The 6,808-nt window shown below is 44.3% G+C and overlaps 1 non-coding gene across 1 annotated transcript; it reads left to right on the forward strand.

Moving 5' to 3' along the window:
• The first annotated feature begins 5,398 nt into the window (after positions 1-5,398).
• trnar-ccg (transfer RNA arginine (anticodon CCG)) lies at positions 5,399-5,471 on the forward strand. The gene has a single exon. It is a non-coding gene; the product is annotated as a tRNA-Arg (tRNA).
• The last annotated feature ends 1,337 nt before the right edge of the window (positions 5,472-6,808 follow it).

Consider the following 6,808-nt stretch of genomic DNA (forward strand, 5'->3'; position numbering starts at 1 on the left):
TCAGTGTCACATTTTAATCTGCACTTTTGAAGATGCAACAACAAGGTAAACTGACAGCAGCATCGCTGTCATGACAGTACAAATAGTAAAGAAAATACCATACATTTAGAATCATAAAAAGGTTTTTAGTAACAAAGTGATTACCAGAGTAACCTTTCGGTCATTTCATAGTTACATCAATACTTAAATGTATGTAAACATTAAGGGATGGAAATTCATGTTGGCAACACCAAATAGGTGCAGCCAATGCACAATAAGCGCATTTTTTTTTTAAAACTTGTCCTGTCCAACAGCTGGGCAGACAGATGAGAGCTGAGGGCCTCTTGTGTTGGACATATTTTACTTTAACTACAGAGGTTATTAAACTTCATACAAACCAGAGGTATGTCTGAATAAATCCCTTTTGTAATTGAGGCCAAACTTTATTGATTTCAACCATGTTTAAAAATCTTTGGTGTTGGACCGGACGGAAAAGGAAAGGAGGGAAGAAGAGAGAGGGACGTTAGAGAGGGGGGGGGGTTAGGAGAGTGATAATAGGAGGGGAAGGGGGATAAGACAATCAAGCAGCATAAAGCAACAAGTTTACTGGTTGTTTATCATTACGGTAAGGTTCAAATGTAGTACAAAAAGGGCGGAGCCTGTCCACACACACACTCAAATGTTATCAACACACCTGCTAGCTGCAAAAATGTCCACATGTCAACATGTACACAAAACAGATAGTGTTAACACGCATACCTATGCCTTTAAACCAACTAGTGTGAAATATTTCAGTCATTCAATCATGCAAATTGTTAGTTCAAAGGTGAGCCAACACCTGTGCTCAGGTGAGTGTTTATGTTCTTCTAAAATGGATGGCAGAACGTGAAAAGAAGGAGGGAGAGTGCACAGCCATCCTCACCCCCCAAGACCCCCGCCGCAGCAGCAGCGGCAGCCGGAACCCCCCCCCCAACGACACAGCAGCAGGCAGGGGACAACCGCCCCCCGGGCGACCAAATCCGCCACCCAGGCCAGGACCAGCAGGACCGCCGTGAGGCCCCCAGAGCCAGAGAGAAGGGAAGCATGGGGGGAAGGAGAGCGCAGCCCAGCCCAACCAGGAGAGCAGCCCCCCCCGCCACAATAAGTGTATTTGAGATCACCCAGATGGTTGCAACGCTGCACAGATCACCAGGGGCCTGTTTCAGAAAGGAGGTTAAGTGTAAACTCTGAGTGCGTTAACCCTGAAATCAGGGAAACCCTGGGTTTTCCGTTTCAGAATGGGAGGTTTGTTAAACCAGAGAAAGCAGAGTAAGTCAAACCCGTTTCTGAAAGAGAGGTAACTTCTACTCGGAGTCCGTATCCATGGTTACTTACGCTGTGAACCTAACCTGGTCGGGAGCAGGTTTTATTCTCCAAACTCTAAGTTTCTACCGGGCCCCGCCCCTTTTTAAAGACAAAGCGGTATTTTTCGCTTTAACCTTCATTGCCCACATTTCCGTCACACAGAGACGGTCTAAGTGACAAGAATGGCTTGTCCTTTTTTGGAGGACCCAATAGACGAGGAGGCTGCATTAATTCGTAGAGAATTATATTTACCTCGTACGAGGATTTTGAGAAGACTCGATTTCTTGTCATTTCCCCATACGTTTTTGTTTTAGCTTTACCGTTTTTCGTTGCAGTCAATTACATATATACAATGAAAACAACATTAGGTATTGCTATGTAGATGTTTCATATGTCAAATATTGTCAACAAAGCCTACATCCATGACATGCTCACATTTGACCTAATTGAATTATGTTTTTATACTTCATTTTTAGCTGCTGCCATGTTCTTTTAATTCCTGCAGGATTGCATCTACATGAAAATGAAATCAGGGACATAGAATTAGATTAATGTAACAATTACTTTTTGGAAACACAATTTTCTAGCACTGCTTACTTTCTTAATCCCATATAAACCTATACCACTTGATCAATACAAGGGTAGTGTTGCAGCGTGTGTGTGCTGAGCGGGGTGCGATCCACGAGAGAGAAGGGGAGGGGCGAGTGCAGGTGCAGATGGGGGGGGGGGGTGAGCACGGAGCGGAGGTGTGTGCGGTGGTATATATTGTGTGTTCGGAGGACGGAGCACTTAGTTAAATAAAGAGAAGGTGTCATTCCCAGAATAACTGTTTTGGAGTCATTCTTAATCCGCTCTGGAGGTTGAGGGTTTCCAACGGGAAGTGAACCCCGAAGGAGAATTCCCTTCGGCCCTGAAGGAAATCTCCCCTGCGCTTCTGACCACGGTCGGAAAGACGAAAGAAAAGAAAGGAGAAGTCTTCGCGCAGCGAAAGGTTCAACAGTAGACAAAAGTTCACTTTTAAAAACACAATTGCATGTATTAATATTAAACTGACCAACGTTTGCAAGAGGGGAAGGTTAACAAAAAAGTCCTGTAAACATTACCGACGTTAAATGCATTTTCCCCCAGATTGGTTCTGTACACTATGCAGCATTTCATGCATTTACACCAGGAATAACACTTCAAAAGTAGATCTAAATATCACCATTTTTTATTTCACTCCTTACGCTATTTAGAAAGTTATTACAGTCAATATTTTATAACAATGATTTAAATGCAAACTTGCGCATTAACTTGAGCAGCTATGTTTTCCCACGCTAACTGTCTCTGTTTTGCAGATGCAGCGGTGTTGCTTTTCTTCTGGAATATGTGCTCATATTCACTGTAACTCTGCAGCAGCACGTCAAGTTCAGCTGGCGAAAAATACGCAGACCTCTTTTTTTCACGGTTGCCATGGTGACTCGTGATATCTGCGCTCCATTGATAATGGCTTCTTATAGTCGCGGTGCGCACGCTCACCTCCGAATCAGTCCACTCAGAGTTGATTGACCTAACTCGGATCAGCTTCTCTGAAACAGAAAACTCAGAGTTGTTAATCTCCCAATTGACCAACTCAGAGTTCAAGTTCAACCTCAGAGTTGGTTGAACCTCCTTTCTGAAACAGGCCCCTGATGTAAGACATATATTTTTGTTTTTGCTCCAACATCACCTGTCAATCAAAACAAAAAGGGGTGGGAGCAAGGCGCCAACCTACGTGAACACAGCTGGAAATTTAGTACTGCACTGACTGAAAGCTGCCCTACAGACTACAAAACAATGCATTATGGGACATGTGTCCTGATGGGTTTTTGTAGTTCAGTGATCAATTAAAATAATTTAAAATGCCAAGTGATTAAAAAAAGGCTACATACATTAAAAAATTTAAAATAATTTTAAAACATATAATATCAGAAATTACAGATCATACTAAGGGGGAGAGGCATATTAAAAGTAAATTGAATGTTAAGGACTACAACTTCCTGTTCTCCTTCAGTCACGCTTTAGCTTCGCCTTCATGACCCCCCCCCCCCCCCCCCCCCCCCCCCACGATCCAGGCGCGGCGCTGGTTCATCATTAACACATCTATCGTTACATTTTCCCCACGTGTTTTAAATGTGTCTCAGACAAAATCGTGTTGTCGCTCACACGTCTTTAATGTCAGAGCCCCGTTAGCTGTCACGCATGTAGGTGTGGGACATTTATTCTCCTCAGCTGACCATCTCCCGCGGAAGCGGTGTGCTGCAGTGACAGCCGCGCATGAGAATCGTGGTTTGCTTCGCGAGTTTGAGACCCCTGCTGTACACTCTGGCACTGGTACACTAGCTGCAGGTCGGAAGAATGAATCAATAGTTCGCTTGCTCATAGCTCAGACTCATATATCAGGTTGTGATGATATTTGTCTCCGTTTCCTTCCCACAGATGTTTATGCGCGCTCGATTATCTCGAGGCCCCTCCCCCTAGACGCATTTTAGCCATTTACAGTGGCTTTCCCTATTCTTCTCACACGCAGTGGCCGCCTCACACACAGGCATCATGCGAGTGTGTGTGTTTGCGTCTTATTGATTATTTAATTGATCATTGACTTGCCCCTTCCATGTTTAATGTATAAAAAATACGGAGGGTGGGGGAGGCAAATTTACTGGTAGCACATGTGCGACTGGATATAAAATTCAGTCGCACACTCTCAAATTTTGGTTGCAAAACGCGACCATTTAGTCGCAGTCTGGAGCCCTGGTTGAGCTGAACTGTTTACTTTTTTCACAAGTTTGTTCATAAAACACAATTTGTGTGCAGTAAAGACAGCCGCTATAAAGCCTCATATATCTTATAACAGGTTTAATAGTATAAAATATAACCAGTGCGTTTGTGACTGAAAGATAAAATGAGAGAAACACCTCTGCTGTTTGGACACTTTGACCAGCAGAGGGCAGCAGAACTTTCAGCAACTCTGGATCTGATCCCACAAAAACAATCCATGGATGATCAGATTTCAGAAGATTTGAAGGATCAAAGACTAAGATGTTCTGAAGAAAAGATGTGAGAAGAAAGTCCAGAATGAATCCACTCTGACTTCTCCTCATGTCTCTGAAGCTTGTGTCTTCATGTCTTCACCTCAGAGTTTCTTCTGGATTCCATGTGGATCAATAATATTGATCATGTTCTGTTGTCATTTTCCATCAGAACTTCAGGCTTTTCTCTGCTGATGATCTCTGAGCTGAACTTCTTGGAGGAATTCCTGAATCTGGGATTTGGAGCAAACAGTCAGAACAAAGGAGGTTTCCATTTCTTCTAAGCTCTGCCAGAAGAAAAGAGCTGAAGCTTGAAGCTGAAGCAGCATTTGCTCAGAGAATCTGTCCTCCAGACCAACAAGTCCCACCACAGCCTTGAAGACGTTTCCAGAAGCAGCAGCAGACTGTGTTCCCATGACGACGCTGAAGTCAGCTGCTGCTCTGCAGGAGAAAGTCTGCAGCTCCTCAGTCAGGAAGCTCTTTCAAGCTCGTGCACATCTGTCAGTGCAGCAGCAGAAAGCCTGTTTCCCTGCAGGAAGTCTGAGACTTTTCAAAGTAAGAGCCTCATGTTGGCAGAGATGGGTTGGATTCTTTGATGCTCCAGTGTCTTTTGGATTCAGGATGAGTTCATGCAGATCTAGAAATCCCACCATGATGATCATCCTTGAGGAATTTCAAAATAAAAGACTTACAAACACCACAATCACTGCTGGATGATAAATACATTTACTCTTTATTTTCTGTCAATAAATAATATTTATCAATAAATCCTTGATTGTAAATGATGGATCTAAAGTTGAAAAGAAGTCAAAGTGCTGACTCAGCACAGATCAAAGGAGACTCAGATGATTTCCTGGAATGAAGAAAACATCAAACATCATGATGTGATCTGGAACTGAGCTGTTCTTCAGAAGATCCTCCCAAACATGGAAACTGTTGCTGCAACACGTGAAGGTTTGGTTCTGTTGCTAGTGAGATCTGATGGATCAGAACCAGACTTCTGTCAGCTGGAACTGGGGCTTCTTCCAGACCATGTGGCCTAATGGACAAGGCGTCTGAGTCCGGATCAGAAGATTGAGGGTTCAAGTCCCTTCATGGTTGGATTTAGATAATGTTCTTTTCCAGAGAACTTGGCATTTAGCAGTCAGGGGGAGAGAGGAACTTCCTGACAGGAAACATAGTCAATTATCTGACATCCAGGATTCATTTCTTTCTTTGTTGTCCTTTCAGACTCACTGGAATCCAGCTGCTGTGGTAGAGTGTCCTTGTTGAAGCTTCATGTCTTGTTTGTCTCTTTCATGTTGGTTGATCTCTATGGTTTTCTCTGTGTGGTCAGAAGGTGACGATAAAGGAAACATCCAGTTTCTGCACACGTTACTTTTAGGCTAATGCTAAGTAAACAGAGAAAACATCTCTGATCTGATTGGACCAAAGCATGTTAGTGAAGTCCACAGTGGTTCCTGCTGTGAAGATCTGTTTCTCTGTTTGTGGATGAAGAGAACAAACGTAGCAGTTCTGCTGTTCCTGAAGTTCCAACATCAGGTTCATAGAGACCAACAGAGACCAGATCTGTGTTCCTCCAGGTTCAGGGCTGGGGTCGTATAGAGGTCAGTACTCTGTGTTGTGGCCAAAGGAACCCCGGTTCAAATCCGGGTCACAGCAATATGTTCAGACCAGGAGTCTGACTGATGCAGACTGATTGACAGAATGACTCATGAGGTCATTTGAGTTCATCTGCTGCTGATTACCTGGATCAGGTGTGTTTAGCCAATAAGGAGCTTTAATGGTAGGTTAGATCAGGGGTGGGCAATTATTTTAACTCGGGGGGGCACATTGGGTTCTAAAATTTAATAGAAGGGCCGGACCAGAAGCAGATGCGTGGAGTGAGAATGAAATAACATGGAATGTAGATGAAAACATTTGGATTGAAAATTAGTAATAGTGCCTTTAGTAATAGTGAAGTTTGCAGACGACACTACTGTGGTGGGGCTGATCTCTGGGGACGACGAGACGGCCCACAGAGACAAAGTCCTGAAACTGTCCAGGTGGTGTCAGGCTAACAACCTCATCCTGAACACCACCAAGACCGAGGAGATCATCCTGGACTTCAGGAAGAACAGAGCAGATCCACCCCCACTCTACATCGATGGAAACTGTGTGGAGAGGGTCCACAGCTTCACCCTCCTGGGCACCACCATCTCTGCTGACCTCACAGGGTCTAACAACACCATCAGGAAGGCTCAGCAGCGCCTGCACTTCCTGAGAAGACTCAGGAAGAACAATGTGAACCAGGAGCTGCTGGTAACCTTCTACCGCACAACCATTGAGAGCATCCTGTCCTCCTGCATCACAGTGTGGTTCTCCCACTGCACTGAAGCAGAACAGCAGAGCCTCCAGAGAGTGGTAAAGACAGAAGAGGATCATCGGCTGCCCCCTCC

Source organism: Oryzias latipes, chromosome 2 (genome assembly GCF_053564925.1).
Source record: "Oryzias latipes strain Hd-rR chromosome 2, Olatipes_Hd-rR_3.1".
Taxonomy (NCBI): Eukaryota; Metazoa; Chordata; class Actinopteri; order Beloniformes; family Adrianichthyidae; genus Oryzias; species Oryzias latipes.